The sequence below is a fragment of the Melanerpes formicivorus genome, unplaced genomic scaffold, assembly GCF_026170545.1.
Source record: "Melanerpes formicivorus ecotype bairdi unplaced genomic scaffold, bMelFor1.0.p_v2 SCAF_31, whole genome shotgun sequence".
NCBI lineage: Eukaryota > Metazoa > Chordata > Aves > Piciformes > Picidae > Melanerpes > Melanerpes formicivorus.
The window spans coordinates 8,654,569-8,678,812 of record NW_027142383.1 but is presented as its reverse complement, the minus strand read 5'-3'; the positions used below and the strand labels follow the sequence as shown (position 1 = coordinate 8,678,812).

Sequence of the window (24,244 nt, the reverse complement as noted above, 5' to 3'; positions counted from 1 at the left end):
CTGCTGCGCCCAGGCTGGAGGTGTGCAGAGGGGATGCTGCTCCTTGCTGGCAGCCAGCAGGAGCTGGTCAGGATCCTTTTCTCCTTACTGCAGGCACCGTGTCCAGGATGCTCTGCCCATGGCAGCTCACCCACAGGGCGAGTGGCACAGCTCGTGCTGGGCACAGCCTTCCCTGGCTCTTCAGGGAAGCTTCTTCAGCAGGTGGATGGAGTTTGTCCAGGGACACTGCTGGGTCTGTCTCAGCACTGCCCTGGGGAGAAGCAGGCTTCCTTTGCAGGGGTTTGGGGGGTCACAGGGGAGGACATGGTAGGTGCACAACCACAGCATGGCTGGAGAGGTGAAAGCTGTGCTCAGAGGACAGCATTCCTGCCCTGCAGGGCACAGGGGAGGGCCTGGAGCCACATCCGTTAAACAGGGTAGAACCCCCTGGGTGTCCTTCACCTGAGCTGAAGGGAAGGCAGCAGCTTGAGATGGGCTCAGGAATGCCTGCCCAGCAGGTGTCAAAGCACCACCTGGACACAGGCCCAGGGCTTCTGTTGGTCCTTTCAGTTTGAGTTTCTTCAACGTTGGATACCCTTCTGTCCTTGTCGTAGTTTGGTCTGGGTGTCCTCTGCTACAGGGGTGTTTCCTGTGTCCAGAAGTCCAGCCCAGTGGGTGGACACAGGAAATTAGGTTATTTCCTACCATGATCCCTTGCACCACTATAAGTCTCACGGCGGGGTCTGGCACTTCCTCTTTCCTTCCTCCTCGCCAACTGGTAACTGGGGAAGAGATCTCCCGGCCATGGACCTGGTTAGGCCCAAGGCCACAGGGGGAGGGGCAGTCTCAGATCTGGCCAGCTGAGACTAGCCTAGCAGTGGGGGGGGGGGGAAGGAGGAGCCCTGGGGGTTTGGGTGCACCCTCAGGTGGGAATGGGATCTCTCTGGGTCTGTTTTGAGTCTCTCTCTTGTCACTGTATTTCTAGTTCTCTGCATGCATTCACTGTTCTATTTAAACTTTTCATCACTTTTGCAATCCGTTTGTCTGAGTCGTTATTTCTGCGCGTGTTGGGGAGGGGGTCTGCCCCAACCCATTACATTTTGGCGCACCAACGTGGGGCTGGCTGTTGTGCCCACTCTGCAGATCGATTGCAAAGGATGGAGAGTTTAAATTTAGTTCTGGGCGTCGGTTTGGGTTTGGCAGTTGGGGCTCAAGTGATGTTGCCGGGGCGACCGTGTGAGTTCTTGTGGATTGTGGGGGGATAACTGGTGCGCTACCGGTGGCGCGGACTCTCTCCTGCTATTTCAGGCAGGGGTGGTGCTCGACCATCGGCATCGGGGTACCGCTTGAGAATGCGGAACCTGCCCCTCCTCCGCGGCGGGAAGCGTAGTGGGGGAGGGGCAGCGGTGAGCAGATCAGAGTCAGGTCCGTTCTCGCTGCGGGGATAGAGCCAGCCGCTGCGAGCGGGCGAGCCAGCTCCCGAAGCCCCGGGGGGCCGACGGGGACTCCAGCTGGAAAGCTGTTTTCAAGGGCTCTGAGAACGCGTGTATGGCTTTCGCTGGAGAAGCCGTTTGAGTGTCCGAGGGGTGGAGGTGATTTTGATTCTGTGCCGCGGCGGCAGAGGTGGACGGAGCCCTGCTGCATGGCGAGCGGCGGCGGTGGACCCGGCCGTGTGCTCGGGCTGCAGCGGGGGCCGGCCCTAGTCTCTTCCCCGACTTTTTCGGACGAGTTCTGAAAATGGCGCCGAGCACCTGGCTCCACCTCCCTTCCTCTCAGTGAGCTGTGGTGCAGCCCCTCCCTTTCTGGGGGGTGTGTGTGCAGCCGGATGCTGTCACGCCTCGGTACACGAACGCCCAGTGGGGGGGGCGGAGTACCTCGGACACGCATCCGTGTAGTTTGGACCGCAGTTGGAAGCGGTTGGTTGCGGCACCCTGGATGGATCGAAAAAGGCAGTCGTGGGTTGGATTGTTTCGACTGGCCTGCCCCAGGGGTGGAGAATATGCCGCCGAGTGAAAATAGGTGAAAAATAAAGGCTTGGCTGAGAAGTCGTGAGGCTTTTCCAGGTGACCAGGATGCCCAATGGATCCATGGAGAACTTGCACTGCAGGAGAATGAGCTCTGCATCGCAGGGAGGTTCCATTGGATGAAGGAGGAAGAACTGGAATGGACAGACACTTGAGCATGACTGAGAGACTGAGTGGACGCCCAGATGAAGACACGGACTTCGCTGGACATGTCATCAGTTTTCTGATTTTGATGATGTGTTTGGGTGCAGGGATTATGGTATGAAATAAGGGGTGGCTCCTGTCATAGTTTGGGCTGGGTGTCCTCTGCTACAGGGGTGTTTCCTGTGTCCAGAAGTCCAGCCCAGTGGGTGGACACAGGAAATTAGGTTATTTCCTACCATGATCCCTTGCACCACTATAAGTCTCACGGCGGGGTCTGGCACTTCCTCTTTCCTTCCTCCTCGCCAACTGGTAACTGGGGAAGAGATCTCCCGGCCATGGACCTGGTTAGGCCCAAGGCCACAGGGGGAGGGGCAGTCTCAGATCTGGCCAGCTGAGACTAGCCTAGCAGTGGGGGGGGGGGGAAGGAGGAGCCCTGGGGGTTTGGGTGCACCCTCAGGTGGGAATGGGATCTCTCTGGGTCTGTTTTGAGTCTCTCTCTTGTCACTGTATTTCTAGTTCTCTGCATGCATTCACTGTTCTATTTAAACTTTTCATCACTTTTGCAATCCGTTTGTCTGAGTCGTTATTTCTGCGCGTGTTGGGGAGGGGGTCTGCCCCAACCCATTACATTTTGGCGCACCAACGTGGGGCTGGCTGTTGTGCCCACTCTGCAGATCGATTGCAAAGGATGGAGAGTTTAAATTTAGTTCTGGGCGTCGGTTTGGGTTTGGCAGTTGGGGCTCAAGTGATGTTGCCGGGGCGACCGTGTGAGTTCTTGTGGATTGTGGGGGGATAACTGGTGCGCTACCGGTGGCGCGGACTCTCTCCTGCTATTTCAGGCAGGGGTGGTGCTCGACCATCGGCATCGGGGGTACCGCTTGAGAATGCGGAACCTGCCCCTCCTCCGCGGCGGGAAGCGTAGTGGGGGAGGGGCAGCGGTGAGCAGATCAGAGTCAGGTCCGTTCTCGCTGCGGGGATAGAGCCAGCCGCTGCGAGCGGGCGAGCCAGCTCCCGAAGCCCCGGGGGGCCGACGGGGACTCCAGCTGGAAAGCTGTTTTCAAGGGCTCTGAGAACGCGTGTATGGCTTTCGCTGGAGAAGCCGTTTGAGTGTCCGAGGGGTGGAGGTGATTTTGATTCTGTGCCGCGGCGGCAGAGGTGGACGGAGCCCTGCTGCATGGCGAGCGGCGGCGGTGGACCCGGCCGTGTGCTCGGGCTGCAGCGGGGGCCGGCCCTAGTCTCTTCCCCGACTTTTTCGGACGAGTTCTGAAAATGGCGCCGAGCACCTGGCTCCACCTCCCTTCCTCTCAGTGAGCTGTGGTGCAGCCCCTCCCTTTCTGGGGGGTGTGTGTGCAGCCGGATGCTGTCACGCCTCGGTACACGAACGCCCAGTGGGGGGGCGGAGTACCTCGGACACGCATCCGTGTAGTTTGGACCGCAGTTGGAAGCGGTTGGTTGCGGCACCCTGGATGGATCGAAAAAGGCAGTCGTGGGTTGGATTGTTTCGACTGGCCTGCCCCAGGGGTGGAGAATATGCCGCCGAGTGAAAATAGGTGAAAAATAAAGGCTTGGCTGAGAAGTCGTGAGGCTTTTCCAGGTGACCAGGATGCCCAATGGATCCATGGAGAACTTGCACTGCAGGAGAATGAGCTCTGCATCGCAGGGAGGTTCCATTGGATGAAGGAGGAAGAACTGGAATGGACAGACACTTGAGCATGACTGAGAGACTGAGTGGACGCCCAGATGAAGACACGGACTTCGCTGGACATGTCATCAGTTTTCTGATTTTGATGATGTGTTTGGGTGCAGGGATTATGGTATGAAATAAGGGGTGGCTCCTGTCATAGTTTGGGCTGGGTGTCCTCTGCTACAGGGGTGTTTCCTGTGTCCAGAAGTCCAGCCCAGTGGGTGGACACAGGAAATTAGGTTATTTCCTACCATGATCCCTTGCACCACTATAAGTCTCACGGTGGGGTCTGGCACTTCTTCTTTCCTTCCTCCTCACCACCTGGTAACTGGGGAAGAGATCTCCTGGCCATGGACCTGGTTAGGCCCAAGGCCACAGGGGGAGGGGCAGTCTCAGATCTGGCCAGCTGAGACTAGCCTAGCAGTGGGGGGGGGGGGAAGGAGGAGCCCTGGGGGTTTGGGTGCACCCTCAGGTGGGAATGGGATCTCTCTGGGTCTGTTTTGGGTCTCTCTCTTGTCACTGTATTTCTAGTTCTCTGCACGCACTCACTGTTCTATTTAAACTTTTCATCACTTTTGCAATCCGTTTGTCTGAGTCGTTATTTCTGCGCGTGGTGGGGAGGGGGTCTGCCCCAACCCATTACAGTCCTGCACTGCTTCTCCTCTCCCTGGTGTCCTCCTCTTGAGCTCCTGTCAGCTCTGCTCCAGAGCCTCTCCAGACAGTGAGTACTGCCGTGCTGAGGGCTAACTGAAGGAGGCACTTGAGGAAAGGGGTTGGAGGTGCAGGTATTTGACTCTCCCCTACTTGTGACCAGTCTCTGAAAGCCAGAGCCCTGTGAGTGGGAAGGAGCCTGTGCCCAGCCCCTCTCCTGGCTCTGTGCAGTGCAGCCTGGAGGGTCCAGCCTGGGTGGTGTGCCCAGCCTGGCCCTGCTGTAAGGATCCCCCAGATCCCATGGCAAACGATTCCCCTTGGCTTAGGTGGAGCCAGCTCACTGAGATCAGCTATGGGAGACCTGTGCACTGCCACTGACTCTTGGCTGCTGGCAGTTCATCAGCTGGGGTCCACTGGGTGCTGTACCCTCAGGAGTGGCTGTGGCCCCACCTCAGGTTGTTGGGACCCCATGCCAGGCTTGTCTCAGGAGCAGCAGCTCTGCCTGGCTTAGGCAGGGCCTCTTTGAGGCTTGTCAGAAGGTCTGTCAGTAGTTTTTGTTGGTTCTTTCAAGGGGAAATTTTATTTCCTTCCAGCTGAGGGTGGTTGGAGCTGTGGCAGTGGACTGAGAGCCAGGGAGAAAAACCTCTGGGCTGCAGCCACAACTTTGTGTTGTGCTTGGGCACTCTGAGGGAGGCTGTTCCAAAGCTCTGCTCCCAGGAGTGTTGCTCCCAGGAGATGCACATGGTGAGGGAAGACAACCTGCATCTCTAGTTCATTCCCTAGCCCTTCTCCCCCATCTCCCTGAGGATGTCCTGAACCCTGGAGCCTGGCTTGTCCAGCCATGGAAGAGAAACCTCCTGACCCTGATGGCACCTTGCCAAGGAGCACAGTGTCTGTCCTGCCTTGTTGAGGTCATGAGCAGTCCTCCAAAGGGGGCTGGTGACAGTGTCTGTGACAGCCCAGTGCCAGGTTCTGCTGTTCTGGCTGGAGGCTGTGGCTGGTGTGGGGCTTGCAGGGTACCCATTTGCCATTGCTTGTGTCCTCCACCCCCATCCACCCTGATGCCCACGGCAAGCCATGCAGGTGCCAGGCTCTGTTGTCAGCCTCCATTGAACCCCATTCCTCAGTGTCGATCAGGGGTGGGAGGAGAGGTCCCTCACTGGCATAGCAGTGGTGACAGATCCTTAAGTTTGACTTCAAGGTGGTCACCGATCAGCCTCCTCCAGGTGCCAGCTCTGACATGGTTGCAGAGGGGAGGGGGCTTCCAGCCTGCCAGCTCCCGAGGAGGGGCTCACTCAGCTGTGTATCACAGCCCCCAGCTCCATGCCCCGGGGGTGTGCCGAGGTGAGCTGCGGGAGGGCTGCCCGTGGGGGAGGCAGTCCCAGCCCTGGCAGAGCAGGGAGGAGCCATTGGCTGCAGAGGTCTCTGTTGCTTGAGCTCCTGTGACTGTTTGAGGCTGTGCCTTTAAGAAAGGGACAGTGCTGGGACACTCTGGCTGAATGTTTTGTAAACAAAGACAGGTCTAAACGAATTTCATTGGTAGATTGGTAGAACACAGCTTTAAGTTTTAGTGCACTTGGAATTTTTCTCAGTTTGCTCCTTTCCCTCTCCCTTCCAGCTTGCCTGCTTCTGGGCTCCTAGCCAGAGCGACCTTGGATAACAGATAAGCACTAATTCGCATGAGGCCTACTAATACTTTTCTCCCTTAATAACTGCCTTTCTTTCTCTCTAACCCTTTTTTTGGAAAAAAAGGAGGTAGGGGGAGAGAAGGGGGTACAGGAGGGAACCCTCCTCTGTCTGGAGGAGGGAATTTCATTCCTGTATTCTTTTTTTTCCCTTGCTGTATATTTCTGTACATATATTGTAAATACTGTATATATTGTATATCTAACCTGCCTTTCCACATTGCTTGTAAAATATAGCATCCCTTCCACTTCTCTGGCTGAGTTAGCTGTGGTTTTTTTTCCCCTCTTTGTGGGGGAGGGAAAGCTAGGCCTTCTCTCTCAACCCACTACAACTCCAAACTGCAGGGGATGCCTGCAGGAGATTTTGCAGTTGGTGTTGCTCCTGCAGCTGCCTGGAGGCTGGCAGGGCACTGGTGCCTCTGGGGTGTGCTTTGCTCGTGGGGGGGCTTTCCCCTTGCACGGCAAAGTTGAGCGAGTGAGTTTCTGGCCAGGAGAAGTGCCCAGGAGCAGCAGCAGCAGTGTGGTCAGCTCCCTCCCAGTCTAAGTCTGCGTGGTGTGGAAGAGCCTCCGTGTGCAGAGAGAGTTAAGGCTGCCTGAGGCACCTTGGCTGTGCCACCACAGCTCCTGCCTCTGTAGTTTGGGGGTTGATGGAATTCAGCCCCTGGAGAGGTTCTGAACTCTTCCAGCTCCTGCGCCGAGCATCCTGTGCCGGGCTCCAGAGCCTCCTTGGAGGAGAGGCAGCTGACCCTCTGCTGCCTGGGTCCTGGCAGATCTTATTTTAGCAGAGCCCCCTTCCCATGACCTCCCCTGCTCGCTCCAGCCCTCCCAAACCTTCATTGTGTCGCACAAATAAGATATTTAGCTTGGAGCATCCTGTGGAGCAGGGACATGCAGCTGGGAGAGGAGCTGCGAGGGGGGAGAGAGAAACTTCCTGGGTGGGGAGCATGCAGTGGCAGTCCAGGGAACTGTCCTGGGGAAATGAAGGAAATAACTGGCAGGGTTCTGTCCCCAGCTGCCTGTGCCCTGCTGTGCCAGGCAGACTGGGCAGTGTGGGGCACTGAGCAGTTGTCTTTTGGGGGAAGAGCCCAAACCGCCAAGCAGGGCAAGGCTGCAATTCAGGTGTAGCTGAGGTGTAACTGCTGCTGGTGCTGCAACAGGCTGCAGCTTGCAGGAATTTGTATTGGAAAGCTGTCCAAATAAAGAGCAGAGACAGAAAGCCTGCAGGCAGAGAGCTGGCAGGAGCTGGATGCCTGAAGTGCTGCATGAGGAGGCAGAGTAGCCTGGGAGCCTGTTTGGGCTCAGGCAGTAGGTGCAGGCAGGAGGCTCTCCAGGGAAGCAATCAGCCTCTGAGGCACGTTGGGAGCTCCTCCCTGCTGCGTTTCCTGATGCTGTTGGTGCTTGATGCTTCCCTTGTGCTCTGCAGCTGCCTGGCCCCAGTCCCCCCTGCCAGAAGAGCTGCATGGGCTGGAGAACCTGCCCAGGAACCAGGCAGTGCTGGGCTGTGGTGGCATCTGTGCTCCCTGAGTCATGCCAAGCAGGGCAAGCCATCCCCAGGAGATGGGCAGGTTGGACATGGGCAGAGACACCCTTAGGTGGGCAGAGTGAGAGACTCCTCTCCTGGGATGTAGGAGCCTTACAGAAAGCAAACCTGGAGGACAGAGCCCTCTGGGATCCTTGCACTGAGGGGAGGCCTCAGAGAGCTGCTGCCTGGGCTCTGGGATGGTGACTTTTGCCCTGGTGTGAGGGGTGAGGAGAAAGGGGGCAAGGGATGAGAGGGCTGTGTGATGGGGGAGGTGGAGGTGCTCCAGGGCAGTTGTCAGCCAGCACAGGCACAGCTGCATGTGCAGTCTGGCTGCACCCCCAAGCTGCATATGCAGAAGTGCAGCAGCCAAAGGTGAGGTGCCAGCAGTGGGAACCATGCTGGATGGGGTCCTGAACAACCTGCTCTAGGGGGAGATGTCCCTGCCCAGGGCAGGGGGTTGGGACTGGATGGTATTTGAGGTCCCTTCCAACCCAATCCATTCTGTGCATCTGAGTCCAGCCCAACTGCATAGCAGGTGAGGACAAGTCCAGTCCCTTCCCTGGCTGTCCATGGACTGCTGCTGAGGCACTTTGGGCTGCAAGGTAAAGACGACAATAAGAACCTCCCCCACATTCTGCCACCCAGCAGAGTCTGGTGGGGGAATTGGCCAGCAAGGGGGAGCAGAGGCTTCCCCTGGAGCTGGGGGCTGTCTGCAGTACTGCTCAGGGTGTTTGCAGGCAGGTCCTCACCACAGACAGGGCACTCCCACAGCAGGGATTGGTCCTTGTGCCGTGGTGGAAGCCTCGGAGCTGTGGCAGGCTGTGGTTGCTGGGTGGCATTGGCCAAGTGTGGCATCAGCCAAGTGTGGCATCACCAGAGGGAAACCTGTGGGGGCTGGGACAGGGAGGCTGCCATGGTGGCCATCAGAGGAGGAGAGGTGCCCACAGCACCTGAGGTTTCTTCACCATGTGGAAGGAAATCAGATGAATGTGTCCCATCTGACTCAAGGCAGGGGGTGGAGGTCCAGCCCCCTCCTGAACTGAAGAGCAAAGGAGTCTGCAGGGGCTCTGGAGCAAGCTGAGGAGGCCTGAGGGTGCTGCAGGATGTGGCAGAGCTGCAGTGCCTGTGGGGGAGGTGACCACTGGAGTTTCATCCCTGCCAGGTAGGTCAAGGCATGGTCTGACACAGCCCAGCTGTCACCTTGGTCCCTCCAGCCCAGCAGTGGAGCTCTGCCTGTAAGGAGGACCTGGAGCAGATGAGCCTGGAGCAGGCTCCTCCTCAGGCTGTTTGCTGGCAGCCCTGCAGGCAGCAGCTGGCTGCTCTCCCTGCCCAGCCTGCAGAACTCACTGACTCCTCTTCCTCTGATTCTGCTCAGGAATTCCACTTCTGCCCTGAGCTGCTGCTGCTAACTCAATTACCCCTGGCTGCTAATTGGCCCTGAGCTGAGCTGCTCCATGAACAGCACTCTGGGCAGCCGCTTGCCCTCTGCTCCCTGTGGCTGGACCTGAGGCTTTCTGACAGGATCAGAATTTAGCCTTTTTAGCCCCCAGAAGTCTGTTGGGATGGCAGAGCCCGGCCAAGGGCTGGGCAGTGCTGTTCTGTGGGCTGTGCAGGCATGGCCAGAGGATCCTGCAGTGTTCCACAGGGGCTGCTGAATGGAGAAGGTGGCAGTTTGGTGCCAGCCGTGCAGCAAAGACATCAGGAGAGCCTCTGAGCTGCTCCCTGCTCTGCCACTGCCCAGGCTCAGCTCCTGCCCCTTGGGCTGGCAGCCTGCAGAGCTGGTGTAAGTGAGGGGCTTAGGTTGTCTTCCTAAAAAGCTGATGGAGCTAAAAGGATTTGTTTCAGTGCTGCTACTGCTGCTGGGGTAACTTCCATGATGCCTGCCCCATGGCCTCGAGAGCAGCAGGGCAGCCTTGGGTCTTCCTAAGCATAAGCAGAGGACTGCTGCAGACAGCAGCTGCAGACAGCAGCTGCAGGGAGGGCAGGTGCCAGGACAAAGAGCAGAGCCTCTTGGGCAGCACTCACTGAAGAGTTTTCCTCTCTTGCTTTGTCTGTGTGCCAGGTTCTCTGGGCCTTGGGGAGGGCTGTTTCCAGCACCCTTCCAGTTGTGGGGGGACACCTGTGGTGGGCTTGGCCTCCAGGGAAAGCTCTTTGGTCAGCCCTAGCAGTGCTTGGAGCAGGGGACATCTGCAGGGGGTGGCTGGTGACCCCATGGCAGGGCAAGATGGCACCTCCATGGCACCTGCCAGGCTCTCGTGGTTGTAGGGGAGCTGGAGCTTGGCTTTGGTTCTGTTCAGCTGCTTTTGGGTGATCATTTCTGAGCAGCTGGGGAGAGGTGTGGAGCAGCAGAGAAGGCAGTGCTGGGCACTGGGCAAGGAGGGCACAGAGCTGCAGGGCAGCCCTGGCACTGCAGGCTCCTCCTGAAGATGCCCAGGTGAGCAGCATGGAGGAGCCTGGGACAAACCCCTGTGCCTGGGAGGGCAGCTGGCAGCTGTGCTTCAGCCCTGCTTGGGGCTTTGCCTCTGGGTTGGTGTCCTCGGAGGGAAGGGAGGGAAAAGAAGCTTGGGTGAAACTTTTGCCTTCTGGCTGGTGCAGGGTGACTGTGCTGCCCTGCTCCAGGCTTTGCTCCAGTGTGGCAGCAAGAGGGGGAGTGGGGGGGGGGGGGGGGGGGGGGGGGCTGCCAGGGGGGACCCTGTGGCTTTGGTCCTTGCAGTTGAAAGTGTTGGTTGAGGTTCAGTAGGCAGCACTGAACTGGGGGAGGTTGGAAGCACTTGTGAGGAGGGATGGCTTTGGACAGAGCCAGGAAACTATCCTGGGGGGTGGCACCTGGGCTGCAGGCACCTGGGGTTTTGTCTGCTGAAGGTGTGGGGTCAGTGTGCCAGACAGGGGTCTGGCAGCAGGGAAGCTGGTGTGAAGGGGCTGGAGAGGATGATGCTTCCCTGGCCTTGATAGTGGAGGAGTCCTGGTCAGCTCTGTGGGAGGGTGGGAGTCACAGCCAGGCTCTTGGTTGTGATCTGCTAACCCTCTGAGATGAGGAGTTGCAGGAGCAGGTGGGCTCCCTGCTGGTGCTCTCCTGACTCCTCAGGCACTGCTGGCATCAGGATTCACACCTGGGAGATGCTGAAAGGATGCACACTGTCCCACTCCCTGCTGCAGGGAAGGAGAAGTGGCTGCTAGCCTCAGAGCAGTGCTGGCTCCAGGAAGCCTGAGGTTGGGCTTCTGGCTTGGCTCTTTCTCCTGGCTTTAGCTCACGGCCCTGGCAGTGACACTTGGCAGTGTAAAGCTGAGCAGCCCTTTGGAGCTCAGACTCGATGCTTATTGTGAAGGATGAGCTTTAGAGGGAAGACTGAAAGCAGAGGGATGCTTTGTGCAGGATTTCAAACACTGGAATAGTCTTCCTGTAGCGGTCTGAGAGGGAGCTGAGTGTTCCCACCTGGGAGCTGCTTTGCTCTGCCTCAGGCCAGAGGCTGAAGCACAGCTGCGGGCAGCAGCCGCTGTGCAGTGCAGGGGGACTGGAGCAGGGTTTGCCTGTTCAGGGCGAGCCTGAGCTCTCCTGTGGCAGGGACAGAGCTCGCTGCAGGGGGCCGCAGGGGGGGAGGAGAAGGCTGTGCTGCTCCTGATGTTTGCTTTGTCTCTCCTCCCCCAGGCGGTTGAGTCCTGTGCGCTCTGTCTGAAGAGGCTCCAAGATAGGTGGTGAGTACTGCCCAGTCCCTCGGGGCGCCCTTGGGGTCGGCAGGAGAGGGACTCGACCCCAGCATTTGCAGCTGCTGTCTTCTCTTCCAGGCTGGGTGCAGAGGTTTGTGTTTGCCGAGCTCCTGGCACCATTTTGCAGCCGGCAGGGCTGTGGAGGTTTGGCAGCAGAGGGCTGAACTTCACCTTTGCACCAACATTAATTTCCTGAGCCTCGATCAGTGGCATCAGTGTCACAGCTTCAGAGCTGCTTGGCTGGGGAGAGTCTGCAGACTGCACTGTGCTGAGAGCTCACACTGCCCAGTGGGACCCTGACAGGGACCTTGTTCCCTCCTGCCTCTGTGCCACTCTAAAGGAATCACAGAATGTGCCTTCCTGGGACTCATTCTGTCCTCCTGCACCCAAGCCCTCCCTGTACCTCCTTTGTGTGCACTTCACTGGCTCCTTCCTGTCACCTGTGTGTGACCTGAGGGCAGTGAAGGGCTTCAGGAGCCTGAGCTCGCTGAGCAGTGCTGGTGCTGGGCTGCTGCAGCTGGAGAAGCTCCTCTTGGGTTGGAGCTGCCCAGTGCAGTTTCACAGCATCATTAAGGTTGGAAAAGACCTTAGAGGTCATCCAGTCCAACTTCACCCACTCCCATGCCCACCGAACTGGATCTTGATGCCATTCAGGAGGTCCCAGGCAGGTCTGGGCCCTGTAGCAGCCTGTGCTGGTGTTTGTGTTGGTTCTAGAGCAATGTGGGCTCTCCTTTCCCCTTTCAGTCCTGGATTTCATTCCAGTGCAATTAACCAGTGATAGCTCTGCCCCTTAATTGCTCAGGAAGTTCACTCTCCAGCTGCATTTCCCTGAAGCACAGGACAGAAGCTATTAGAGCTCTTGGGTGTTCAGACACACTAATGGCTGACAGCTGAATGTCCCAAACCTCTAATAGACCTCTCCAGCTTCCAGATCAGTTTTCCATGGGCAGTGGTCCCAGGTTGATCCCAAGTGCCTGCACAGATGGAGTGCAGCCCTCCAGGCTTCCTTGTTGGGGCAGGGGAGGAAGCTGTGGTTTGGTGTTGTGCTGTGCTTGTGTCCACCCAAGTGCATGCTCATTCTGGCCAGGAGTTGCTTGGTTGGCATTTACAGGGGGCTTGTCTAGTGCCCCTCACTTGTACTGGTTGTCAGTCACAGCCCTCCTCAGCCAGAGCATCACTGCTGTGCTGGCTGACCCCCAGCTGCTTCTGACTGAGGCTCATAGCCCTGGAACGTGACCCAAAAGCCTCCTGATGGACCTGCTGCCAGAGCACTGGCCTGGTGGTGGTTCTGTTCTGGGACCTGGACCACCAGCTGGGCTTTGAGGTGCTGCAAGGTGCATCAAGCTGCTGCCCTGAGGGCAGGGGCTGTGGGGCTGGAGGCTGTAATGCTCTGTGTGCAGAGCCAGGCAATAACCAGCTGCCAGCTGCATTTGTGTTTGCCCCTGGGTTTGCTGCTGTTGCTGGCACCTGTGCAGGGGGGGAGCGATCGGGGCCTCCAGACCCTGCATGCCAGGCTGCTGTCCTTTCTCCTGGGCACCTCCTCTGGGTGACACTTGCAGATCCCTGAAGGTCCTGTGGCCTTTTGGGGAAAGCTGGGCTGCTGCTCCACTCCTGCAGAGCGTGGGGGTGCTGGGTGCTTGTTCCTCACACCACTGCTGGTCGGTGTTGCCCCTTGCCCGCCAGACTCAGGGCTGTGCCCTGCCGTGGTGCTGTGCGGCGTGCAGGAGGCTGCTAATGCAGGCCTGGCCCCTGGGCTCCCTGGCACAGCTCTGCTCATCCTGTCACTGTGGGATTACCAAGCATTACTTGCTGGGATGGACTCAGGTGGGGCTATTCCTGGCTAAGCTGCATTAAGGTATGGCTGCGAGTCGTGGGGCTGGCAGCGGGGCTAAGGCACTTTGCTATTTTTGTGGCACCCCAGCATGGGCACAGGGCCTGGGCACAGCCAGGCCTGCTCAGATTAGTCAACAGCTCAACACTGCTGCTGCTCCCTTGCCCTGCAGTCAGCCCTGCTCTGCAGTTGCTTGTGGCCTCTCCATCATGGTGGCCAGGCTGGGAAGAAGAGGAGAGGGAGCCTTGGCCTGAGGCCGGGGGCTGGGGACTCGCTGGAAGGAGCTTTAGTGTAAGTGGGGGCTGGGGGCAGAAGGTTTGGGGCTGTTCCTGGGGCTCCTGGGCAGCCACCAAGGGAGTGCTGTGGAGTCATCTATCTGAACCCTGCCAGGGTTGTCTGATTGAAGGAGAGACCTCCTGTGGAGATCACCCCAGCACTCCTGTTCCTCAGCAAAGGTTGCACCCCTCTTAATGAAAAATGAATGAATTGAGTGTGGAACCTTGGCTCTCTGCTCTCCTCCCCTGGTAGAGCCCCAGCAAGCATCCATCCCAGCAGTGAGGTGGTGAGGTGGGCTGGGGGCAGCAGGCAGAGGGGGCCATGGGCAGCATCTGGCTGCAGGATCCCTGGGGTCAGGCAGGTTGCCAGCCCCTCTGCAAAGGGGGAGGGCGAGCCATGGCCTTCTCTGGGAAGGGAGGAGTGGGACCTGGCTCCCCTCAGTGTGGGCAGACAGGAGGCTGGTCAGGATGAGTGTCCTCAGGAGCCAGCACTGCAGGGCAGTGTGGGTTGTGCCCTGTAGCGGGTGCCAGAGTCTTGTGGCTTTGAACCATGCCTGGGGGCTGGAGGAATCACCTGTAGGAGAGTCACCTGGCCAGGGATGGTTTCCTGCAGGTGGTTTGGCTGCAGCCCCTTCCTGGGGAGTGCAGCAGGAAGGACATTGCCCACCTCTAAGCTTCCCACCTTCAGTTTGCTGGGGTGGAGGCTGCTCCACAGCACGGTGTCCTTGGGGTGTTTCTGGGCATCCTTTGGCTTCGTTGGCATTTGGAAGGAGAGGTGGTGGAGGAGGGAGGATGGAGTGGTGCAGTGTGGGCATCCTCCTGGCTCTGCACCCTGGGACAGCCTGGCTGGTCAGCAGCTTAGTTGCTGTCACTGGCTTGTGGCACCCAAGGGCTCTGGGGTGCTGGTGGGAAGGCTGCAGTGGGCAGTCCTGGGTGTGCCAGGTGTGGCTGGCAGTCCTGTGAGCACAAACACACCCAGGGCATGGGGGGTCTCACTGAGCACCTGCACCCCTCCAAACCTGCCTTGGAAATGAAGCAGGGAAGCTCTGCAGCTTTGTCCTGTTATAGATGACTCCAGGTAAAAGTTTTTGGTAACAGATTTATTTGCACTAAAAGATTGTAAAAAGGCAATAAAAGCAAGCAAAGCAGCGCGCTGGGTTTGGAAGGGGACAAAACTCCACCTCCACAGTAGCCTTACAATAGTTTTCTTCCTCTTATATAGTTACATCATCTACATAAGCAAACTTATGCTAAATAGAAGGCAGGCATATGATAATGAGTCTTAGAATAGGTGATCAAATCCCTTCTCCCTACATTCGGTGTGGTAAGGGTCAGAGCATCCACTTTCACGCATGCTCAATTGTGCAGGCTTCTTATCTGAAGAAAACAAATTCCTAGTTCTTCTCCTCAGCCTTGGTGTCTCCAATTAGCCAAACACACTGTCTCTGTTTAAGTCTGTAAAATATGCGGCTCCCCCTTTGTCCTCAGAACAGGTTCCTGCAAGCTTCTGACCCCCTGTCCCAGTGCACTCTAAGTCTTATAATTTTAACACAAATCACCAGTATATTAATCACAGTCCTCACTTGCCAGCAGTGCAGACCTCTCAGTAGCTGCTCAGAACAACAGGCAGTGGTGGTGGCTGGGTGCTGCCCAGGCTGGGGTGGGCACCACTGCAGAGGAGAGAAGATGCTGTAGGGCTGCCATCAGCAGCACCAGGGCTGAGTTCTTGCAGAGGCTTTCAGTCCTGCTCCCTGCTGAGCACAAGCTGTCCAGCTGGGCATGGGAGCTGGCTGACAAGGGCTGATCTCTGGTGTCAGGCAGGCTGGAGGGGCAGCAGCTGGCAGCGCTGCCATATACAGTGTGGGAGCAGTTCTGCTGTGGGGTGATGCTGACTCTGGGAGCGGCTGGGCTTGGAGGCAGGCAGAGGTTCCTGGATGGTGGTTTTGAGGTGAAGGCTGAAAGCCCCATCCTGCTTTCACACAGTGCCAGGGTGGGGGTGGCAGGGGCCTTGGGGGGTCACCCAGTCCAGCCTCCTGGAGCACAGGGTCACCCGCAGCAGCTTGCCCAGGATCACAGTGGCCAGGTGGGGCTCTCCAGAGAAGATGTGCTGAGAACAGACCTGTCTGAGGTGTTAGCTACAAAGGACCTTGTCTCCTGCACCCCTGGCGTGCTCAAGGTGCTTCAGCTGCAGGGTTGTGCCTGGCAGCCAAGGGAAGCATTTCCCCCTCCCAGGGCAGCTCAGCACCTGCTGCAGCCAGTGCCTGGGGCTTGCCTTGGCTTTGTTCCCTCTCATCTTTGGGGGCTTGGCTTGGGGCTTTGGGGGTGGTGTGAAGGTTTTTTCATCAATACCCTTAGCTGCAGGAGGGAATAGAGTAAGGAACAGGTCAGCAGCTATAGTTAACAAGTGGCTTAGAGGCTGGTGCAGTCAAAAGAATTTTGGGTTTTTTGATATTGGGAAACTTTCTACTGCACCAGGCCAGCTGGCAACAGATGGAGTACATCTGTCCCAGAGAAGGGGAAAGATCACTGTATATGAGAACGGACTGTCCCCCAAAGGTAAAAAGATCCTGGGAAGGGAATTGGCAGGTCTCATCGACAGGGCTTTAAACTAGTTTCGAAGAGGGAAAGGGCTGAAAATAGTCCTCTCAGACAAGAGTCTGGGGGCGACAAGCTAGAGTCAGAGGTGAAACCAGCAGCCCAGCTGAAGTGCATGTACACTAATGCACGAAGCATGGGTAACAAACAGGAGGAGCTGGAAGCCTTGATGCAGCAGGAAAATTATGATGTAGTTGCCATCACAGAGACGTGGTGGGACGACTCACATGACTGGAGCGCTGCAATTGACGGTTACAAGATCTTCAGGAGAGACAGGCAAGGAAGAAGAGGTGGAGGGGTGGCCCTGTACATCAGGAAGGCACTAGATGCCATTGAGATGGAGATTAGGGACGATCGGGTTGAATGCTTGTGGGTAAGAATTAGAGGGAAGACCAGCAGGGCAGACACCCTGGTTGGAGTCTGTTATAGACCACCCAACCAGGAGGAAGATGTTGATGAAGCATTCTATAGGCAGCTTAAGGCTGTCTCAAGATCTCCGGACCTTGTTCCCATGGGCGACTTCAACCTGCCTGACATCTGCTGGGATCTCGACACACCAGAAAGGAGACAGTCTAGGAGGTTCTTAGAATGCATGGAGGACAGCTTCTTATCCCAGGTGCTGCGAGAGCCTACCAGGGGCAAGGCTACGCTTGACCTCCTCTTCACCAACAGGGAAGGGCTGGTGGGTGATGTGGTGGTTGGAGGGTGTTTGGGGTCCAGTGACCACGAGATAATTGAATTCTCGGTTTTTGGTCAAGCTAAGAGGGGTAGCAAGAAGACCTCCACCCTGGACTTCCGGAGGGCAGACTTCGGGTTACTCAAGGAACTAATTCAGAGGGTTCCTTGGGATAAAGCCCTTAAAAACAAAGGGGTCCAGGAGAGCTGGACCTACTTCAAGGAAAAATTGTTGAAGGCTCAGGGACAGGCTGTGCCAATGTGCCGGAAGATGAGCCGCCGGGGCAGACGGCCAGCCTGGATGGTTCATGAACTTTTAATGGAACTGAGGGAAAAAAAGAGGGTGTATCATCTTTGGAAGAGAGGGGAGGCAACCCACAGAATGTTTAAGGATGTTGCTAGGTCTTGTAGGAAGAAAATTAGGGAGGCAAAAGCACACTTGGAGCTTAAACTGGCCTCTGCTGTGAAGGACAACAAAAAGTCCTTCTATAAATACATTAATAGCAAGAGGAAGGGAAAGGACAACCTCCACTCCTTGGTGGATACGGAGGGGAACATTGTAACAAAGGATGAGGAAAAGGCAGAGATACTTAACACCTTCTTTGCCTCAATTTTTACTGGAAGGGCAGAACGTCTTCCTGACAGCTGGCCTGCAGAGCTGGCAGAAGGAGCCAGGGAGCTGCACAGTTTCCCTATATTCCATGAGGAGGTGGTTGGAACTCTTCTTAGCAGCTTGGATCCCCATAAGTCCATGGGACCAGATGGGATTCATCCTAGGGTGCTGAGAGAGCTGGCAGATGAGCTGGCCAAGCCACTCTCCATCGTTTTCCAGCAGTCCTGACTCACTGGAGAGGTCCCAGAGGCCTGGAAGCTGGCCAACGTGGTGCCCATCCATAAGAAGGGCCGGTTGGATGAGGCAAGGAATTATAGGCCTGTCAGCCTGACCTCAGTGCCAGGCAAGATCATGGAACAGGTCATCCTGAGTGCAATAACACAACACTTACAGGATGGCCAAGGGATCAGGCCTAGCCAGCATGGATTTAGGAAGGGCAGGTCCTGCCTGACCAACCTGATCTCCTTCTATGATCAGGTGACCCGCCTGGTGGATGTGGGGAGGCCTGTGGATGTAGTCTACCTGGACCTCAGCTAGGCCTTTGACACCATCCCCCATAGCAAACTGCTGGCCAAGCTGTCAGCCCATGGCTTGGATGGGAGCATACTGCGATGGGTTAGGAACTGGCTGGAGGGCTGAGCCCAGAGAGTAGTGGTGAATGGTGCCACATCCAGCTGGCAGCCAGTCACTAGTGGTGTGCCCCAAGGATCAGTGCTGGGCCCTGTGCTCTTTAACATCTTTATTGATGATCTGGATGAGGGCATTGAGTCCATCATCAGTAAATTTGCTGATGACACCAAGCTGGGGGCGAGAGTTGATCTGCAGGAGGGTAGAGAGACTCTGCAGAGGGACCTCGACAGGCTGGACAGATGGGCAGAATCCAACGGCATGAGATTTAACACATCCAAGTGCCGGGTTCTGCACATCAGCCACAACAACCCCATGCAGTGCTACAGGCTGGGGTCAGAGTGGCTGGAGAGCAGCCAGGCAGAGAGGGACCTGGGGGTACTGGTTGATGGTAGGCTTAACATGAGCCTGCAGTGTGCTCAGGCAGCCAAGAGGGCCAATGGCATCCTGGCCTGCATCAAGAACAGTGTGGCCAGCAGGAGCAGGGAGGTCATTCTGCCCCTGTATACTGCACTGGTTAGGCCACACCTCGAGTCCTGTGTCCAGTTCTTGGCCCCTCTGTTTAGGAAGGATGTTGACTTGCTGGAACGAGTCCAGAGAAGAGCAACAAAGTTGGTGAGGGGTTTGGAACACAGCCCTGTGAGGAAAGACTGAGGGAGCTGGGGTTGCTCAGCCTGGAGAAGAGGAGACTCAGGGGTGACCTTATCACACTCTACAACTACCTGAAGGGAGGTTGTAGACAGGCGGATGATGGTCTCTTCTCCCAGGCAGCCAGTACCAGAACAAGAGGACACAGTCTCAGGCTGCGCCAGGGGAGTTTCAGGTTGGATGTTAGGAAGAAGTTCTATACAGAAAGAGTGATTGCGCTATGGAATGGGTTGCCCGGGGAGGTGGTGGAGTCGCCGTTATTGGAGGTGTTTAGGAGGAGACTTGATGGGGTGCTTGGTGCCATGGGTTAGCTGTTTGGGTGGGTTGGATGGTTGATGGGTTGGACGCGATGATCTTGAAGGTCTCTTCCAACCTGGTTTGGTTTATTCTAATAAAGTTTTTTACCCCAACAGCAGCAGGTGTTGCATCTCCACCTGCTCTGGTGTCCAGAGCAGGGTGCAGAGGAAGTCCCAGCAGGGCAGCAGTGGGGTTGGGGTGCAGGCTGGCCTTCCTGCGAGCTCAGCCACGCAGCTTTGCTTCCCTCTCCCTAAGCATTTGGTGCTTTACTGCCCCTGGGTTACCAGAAAACCTTCTCAGAGTCCCAGGGGCTGCCCTGCACTGCTGGGGGCAGCTGGTGTGGCCGCCAGACCCTTGTCCAGTGGTGCTGTGGCTGAGGTGAAGCACCAGGGGCTGCAGCTGGACCAGCTCACCAGGGCAGGTCCCTTGCAGCTGAACCATTCTGTTCAAGTGCAGGCAGGGCTGGAGAGCTGGGAGAGGCCTGGGCTGGAAATGCTGCTCTCTGTCCCTGCTTTGGTGCAGGAGGGGTGGGAGAGATTTCCTCTGCTGGCTTACACCATGAAGGCTGAAAATTAATTGCCTACCTGTTGATTTAATCAGGCAGAAGCCACTGTGGTGGAAATGGAGAGGACTGCAGGACAGAGTTCTCCTTCCGCAGCACAAAATGCTTGGCCTGTGTGGCATTTCCAGGGGCACAGTTTGGCATTTTCTTCAGGGAGGTGGAGGAAAAAGAAGCCATGCAGTGAAAGGGTTAACTCTGTGATGTGAGCAGCAAAGGTCCCTGCAGGGCTCTGTGTGGGGTGGGTGTGAGGGCAGGGGGCAGCTCCATGCTTGCCAGCTGCTGTCCCTGCCCACACCTCACAGCAGTGCAGCTCTCAGGCTCTGATCCCTTCCACTGCAGCCACCAGGGAACTGCTTCCAGGTGACAGTCTCTGAGCCTCTGGAGTGTTGCAGTGCTGTAGTGAGGAGCACCAGAGTTTTGTTGGTGTGAGAGCAGGAAGCAGGAGCCTGGGGACTGCTTTCAGAAGGTGCTGGAAGTGCCTCCTCTGCAGCCGCCCTGCGCTCTGAGTCGGGAGAAGAGCTTTGTCCTCTTGGGCTTTTGTTTGAGTGTCACCAAACTGAGGGAGGCTGCTCCTCAGAAAGGCTCAGGAGGGAGGGTTGAGTGGTCCACGTCCCCCACTGCAGTGGGAGCAGAACTCCCCTGCAAAATGCAGGGCTGGGAGGTGGCAGCAGGTGCACAGCAAGGAGCTGCTTGGTGGAGTGCCTGAGAAGTGGCTTCAGGTTGTCCTCTGGGATCAGTGTGCCTCCAGAGCCAGCAGCCTGGGTCTGCTTTTGCAGTCTTTGGCTCTTCATCTGCTTCCAGGGGGTAGCAGCCCCCTGGGCAGTGTGACTTAGTAGGAGCTCTACCATGCTCACCCCTCCAGGGCAAACAGCTACTCTGCTTCTAGCTCAACAAATGTCAAAGTTTGGTCTTCTTCTCACTTCAGCCTCCTGTGCTCTGAGGTGCCCTGGTCAGGGGTGGTGGTGGCTCTGCCTGTCTCAGGCACCCCAGGAGTGGAGCCACATCCCCACAGGGGCACAACCCAGGAGCTATTTTGCTTTAGTCCTGGGGATGCCAGCAGCCCCCTGAGTGCAATGCTGCTGCTGGATGCTTTCATCACCCTGAGGTTTGGGGGTGCCAGTTCTGATGCATGGCACTGGGACAGCGTGGAGCTGCAGCCATGGGACAGGAAGGGACTTGTGAACCAGTGGCAGCTGCCTGAGAGCTGTGCAGTGCAGCTGATCCCCTCGGGCTGCCCTTCTGCAGGTAGCACAGGGCCTAGTGGCTCTACAGAGCCAGGGCCTGTGGCACTGCTCTTGCCTCCATCCCAGAGCTCAGGCTGCTGCTGGGGCTGGGCTGCTCCCTGAAGGCAGCCGCTGCAGCACCAAGGATGCACAGCTGCATTGGATGCATTGCCAGGGGAGGGCTTTCCTGCTTGCAGGCTCAGCTGTGCTTAACCCAGCAAGGAGCTCTCTGCAGTCTCTGTTACAGAGTTGGACCCAAACACCTCCACCAGAGCCTGCTGCAGCTCCTGCTGCTTTGCAGTGCTGCACAACAAAGCAGTGTGGTCCCCTCTGAAGCCTGGGGCTGGCATTGTCCTGGCCTTCCAAAGAAGACCTGGTGGGCAGGGGCTACCCATGGCCTGAGTGCCAGCTCCCTCAGCAGGGCATTTCAAGAAGGTTTGGCAGGGGCAGAAGCCAAACCCATTCCCAGCCATCTGCTTTTCAGCTTTTACCTTTCCCTGACCAGACTTGGTTGCTTCCTGTGAATAGCTCATTTCAGCTCTCTCTCCTCTCTCCCTTATTCTTCAGCTCCATCTGAGCTCATCATCATTTTCCTTCCCCTTTTTCTCCTTCCTTTGTTGCAAGGAGCAGAGGAGAGGACAGAGCCCAGGTGTGGAGGGATGCTGAGCAGCAGAGTTCAGCTGCCTTGTGTTGTCTCTCCTGGTGCCCCACACAGCTCAGAGCCACTTCCCTTCCTGTCCCAGCTTCAGCCTGGGTCTGACCTTGCTTGCTGAGTGCCTCCAGACTGGGTTTAATCACACTTTTTGAGTTACTGTTCTCTTAAAGCAAACATTTCCCTAGGAGGTGGAGGTGAATCCTTTGCCAGCAGTCATGGTTCCCTCTGAAGCCCTCCATGAGGTACCAGGTACAGTTGGCTGTTGCAGTGTTCTCCTAGGAGCCCTGCAGGACTGAGCAGAGGTTGGGGAGGATGTGCTGGAGGTCTCCTGCTGTATCAGGGGTGCTGAGCACAGCTTGCAGAAGCTGATGGCTTCTTCTCTGACTGTCCCCTGCATTCCCAGCTCTTTGCAGGCTCTCTCGTGGCACCCGGGCCACAGCTGCTGCTCCCCACAGCTTGTCTCTACCCTTTGCTTCCCTGGGCTGTCCTCAGCACAGCTGCTTTGGGGCTGTGTGGGAGGGCAGAGCTGGCTGCAGGGGTGATGTCTGGGCACTGTGTGTGAGCCAGGAGAACAGAGAGGAGGAAGAGAGGTTCCTTATGACATGAGGAGCTGAGCAGATGTCTCCAGGCCAAGGACCCTTTGACTTGAGGTATGTGCAGGCTCTGGAGTTTGTGCTCTTCACAGCCATTTGAGCCTGGATTCACAGTACCACTTGCTGGGCTATGCAGAGCTCTGTTGCTTCCTTTCCCTGCTCTTTGATCCCTGAGCTGTGGCTGGGGTGAGCAGGATTCACTGAGTCGTGGAATGGTTGGGTTGGGAGAGACCTCAAAGATCCTCCAGCTCCAACCCCTGCCATGGGCAGGGACACCTCTCACCAGCCCAGGTTGCTCAGCAGGGCCTCATCCAGCCTGACCTGGAACACCCCCAGGCAGGAGGCAGCCACAGCCTCCCTGGGCAACCTGTGCCAGAGTCTCCTCACCCTCACTGCCAAGAATTTCTTCCTCATCTCCAGTCTCAGTCTCCTCTCTCCCAGCTCCAAGCCATTGTCCCTCATCCTATCACTCCCAGCCCTTGTCACAAGTCCCTCCCCAGATCTCCTGGAGCCCCTCAGGTACTGGAAGGCTGCTCTGAGGTCTGCCTGGAGCTGCCTTTCCCTCGATGGCATCAGCTCCCTTTGTGCCAAGTTTCTTTAAATGCCTGGAAGCTGGTGGAAGAGGAGGAGGATGAGGAGGAGGAGGGCTGCTACTCTTGGCCATGCTGGAAGGAGCTCAGTTCCTGCTGCCCAGCGTGGGCAGTGCCATAGAAGGGTTAACTGTGGGCAGGGCAGAGACAGAGCTGATCCTGCCCCAAATCACTTAACCCTCTTAAGGCTCTCCCCTGACCTGCCTGAGCCAGGCTCCTAATCTAGCAAGGAGACACCCAAGTGAGAGCTGAGCTATAAATGGCACCAGCAGGGCACAAGGTGCTCAGCCCCAGCAGCCCCCTCCTGCCTGCAGCCCCTGTGCCCATGCAGCAGGGCAGGAGCATCAGCCTGTGCTGGGCTGTCCATCCTCAGGAGGCTTTTAGGTCAGGACTATGAGGAAGTTCTGCAATTATGAGGAGGAAGTTCTGCACAGTGAGGCTGGGGAGACACTGGCACAGGCTGCCCAGGGAAGTGCTTGAGGCTCCATCCCTGCAGACACTCAAACTCATCCTGGATGTGCCCCTGGGCAGCCTGCTCCAGCTGGAGCTGTTCCTGTGCCTGCAGGGGCTTGGACAAGATGCCCTTGGAGGGTCCCTTCCAACCCAATGCAATCTGAATCAGGGTGAATCTCCTGAGAGCAGAGCTGGTGCAGGCTGGGTGGGTGGTGGCTGGCTGCAGAAGTTCTTGGGTCAGGAGATCCTGGACCAGATGAATTCATAGAATCAATAAGGTTGGAAGAGACCTCAAAGATCATCAAGTCCAACCTGTCACCCAAGACCTCATGGCTACTAAACCCTGGCACCAAGTGCCACATCCAATCCCCTCTTGAACACCTCCAGGGATGAGGACTCAGGTGCACGCTCTTGGTGAGATCACAGCACGTTCCCAGGGGCTGTGCTTCAGGCTCCTGCCTGCTGATCTGGAAGAGCAGCATCTGCATGGTGGCCACACACAAAGTGCTTGGCACTGTCCTGGATGCCTGCTTGGGCATCTCTGCTATGCAGAAAGTCTGAGAGACCTGGGGTGGTTTAGTCTTGGTAAGGCTGAGAGGGGATCTGAGCAATGTCTGTACAGATCTGAGGGGTGGGGGGCAAGAAGGGGCCAGGCTCTGCTCAGTGCTGTCCTGAGACAGGACCAGGGGCAAGGGACACAAACTGGAACCCAGGAGGTTCCACCTCAGCATGAGGAGAAACTTCCTTGGTGTGAGGCTGCTGAGCCCTGGAGCAGGCTGCCCAGAGAGGTTGTGGAGTCTCCTGCTCTGGAGAGCTTCCAACCCCCCCTGGATGTGTTCTGTGTGCCCTGCCCTGGCAGGGGTTGGACTGGGTGATCTCTGGGGGTCCCTTCCAGACCCTCCATGCTGTGGTTCTGTGCTGGGATGAGTGATGCCAGGGATGGAGAACAACTGTGAGGTGCTTGGGAGCTGTCTCTGTGGGGAGTGTTCCATGCTGGTCCCCCAGAAAGTGGAGGAGAGACTAAATCTGTCCCGGTGCAGCCTGTCCCTGGGGTTGGCTTTCCCTGGTGTCTGCTGCTGCTGTGCAGCTGGGGCTGGAATGTGGCTGCTGGGGTCAGGCCGGGGGCTGCTCAGCCACAGGCCAGCTGCAGGATGGTTTGTGTCCTCTGCAGGCAAGCAGTGACGCTGAGAGAACCTCTGCCCCAGCCCCCCAG

General features: G+C 57.2%; 1 protein-coding gene across 1 annotated transcript in view; it reads left to right on the top strand.

The window, feature by feature from the left end:
* Nucleotides 1-24,244, top strand: part of HPCAL1 (hippocalcin like 1) — a 78,534-nt gene that overhangs the window by 4,422 nt on the left and 49,868 nt on the right. The window contains exon 2 of the mRNA XM_068155327.1: nt 11,336-11,382. The gene's annotated coding sequence lies outside the window, so the exon portion shown is untranslated. The remainder of the gene's footprint in view (nt 1-11,335; nt 11,383-24,244) is intronic.